The sequence below is a fragment of the Sardina pilchardus genome, chromosome 13, assembly GCF_963854185.1.
Source record: "Sardina pilchardus chromosome 13, fSarPil1.1, whole genome shotgun sequence".
Taxonomy (NCBI): Eukaryota; Metazoa; Chordata; class Actinopteri; order Clupeiformes; family Clupeidae; genus Sardina; species Sardina pilchardus.
Genome location: NC_085006.1, coordinates 1,813,720 through 1,815,112, shown reverse-complemented (window position 1 = coordinate 1,815,112; position 1,393 = coordinate 1,813,720). Strand labels below are relative to the sequence as shown.

General features: G+C 37.1%; 1 long non-coding RNA gene across 1 annotated transcript; it reads right to left on the bottom strand.

Annotated features, from left to right (window-relative positions):
- Positions 1-248: 248 nt before the first annotated feature.
- LOC134099888 (uncharacterized) lies at positions 249-924 on the bottom strand. The gene is made up of 3 exons (XR_009941187.1): positions 887-924; positions 559-666; positions 249-434 (listed from the first exon to the last, which is right to left on the bottom strand). It is a non-coding gene; the product is annotated as an uncharacterized LOC134099888 (long non-coding RNA).
- Positions 925-1,393: the final 469 nt, after the last annotated feature.

Genomic DNA, 1,393 nt, shown 5'->3' with positions numbered 1-1,393 from the left:
CTTAAGGTTTTTACAAAACTAACATTGTCCTTGCAGTAACTTTGCAGTTGCTATAATCTTAGAATTCTCATGTTTGGATTCACAGTGCATACACTAATTGAGTAAAAGATACGCGTCTTGAAGTGTGATACAATGAGTCACAATGACATAATTGAGAAGTATCTCAGAAAACAATGTGAAAGCCTAAGCAAATATTAGCAAGCCTATAAACATATACAATATACTGTAAACACACTCCAATCCTTCCATTTGGGTAGAATGAGGCGTGCCATTAAAAAGCCAAGAGTCTCAAAAGGCACTAAAGTTCAATATCAAAAACTGGCAGAAATCCAACAAATTCTTCAGGAGGACTTCGACTGGAACCTTACTTGATCTACAGGACGTTGACATATTTTCAAGCAGTGGTATCACCAATGACAGCAGGGGTTGTACGTCTGTTGGAAGCAAAATGTAAACACAAACCTCAGAATTAGATATTTTCAACCACACAAATAAATAGCCTCAGACAGATTGTGTAAAATACACATGTATGCAACTACAGTATGTCAATCCACTCACCTGGCATAGATCATTGCTAAGTCAATGCAAGTTCCGTGGACTGTCTGACTCTCCCAAAACTTCTCCATACATCCTTTTCACCTTATATTCATAAAGCTGCCCGCTCCGCTATGCGTTTAAGAGAGAAATGGCATATGCAATACATTAATATAAATTAAAAAAAATGACACAATGAAACAGCACAAGATGACCCTAAGCAATAATTTCTCCTGGACAAACTAAACAATCTAAAAATTGTCTGTATTATTTTCATTTCTATGTGTATTTAACATCAATAAGAAAAATACTATCAATACACTAAGAAAAACGACCAAGTTGTGTTACTTACGTAGCCATTCCTTCAGTAAAAGCAGAGCCATAGTTTTCTCTATCACTCTGAGTAGCTGCTAGAGGTACTTCCACGCCAACATTCTGCCTTGGTGGTTATCTGTGTGAGAGGGATTAACGTTAGCAGCTAGCAGACCGTTTCATAAGGTCCATATGGTTCATAAGGTTAGGTTAGCCTGCTACTAGCGAGTGCTAATGTTAGCCTTTAAGCCAATTTGACTCAACAGTATTCACTAACTTCACATTAAAATGGGAAACAGTGATAAAACACACACAAAATGCCTTTCCTTAACATCTATCATGATAGTCATGCATTACCGAGGGCGTTTGAACACCGTTTAAAAATATTCATAGCTAACATAGGCTACGTTGCTAGCGAATGCTAATGTCAGCCTATTATGCCAACAATTTGACTCAGTTAACAGTATTCAATATTTACAAACCCGAATTTCGATAAATTGCAACTATACCTTACCTCATGCATTACTGAAGGCGTCTGAACACCGTT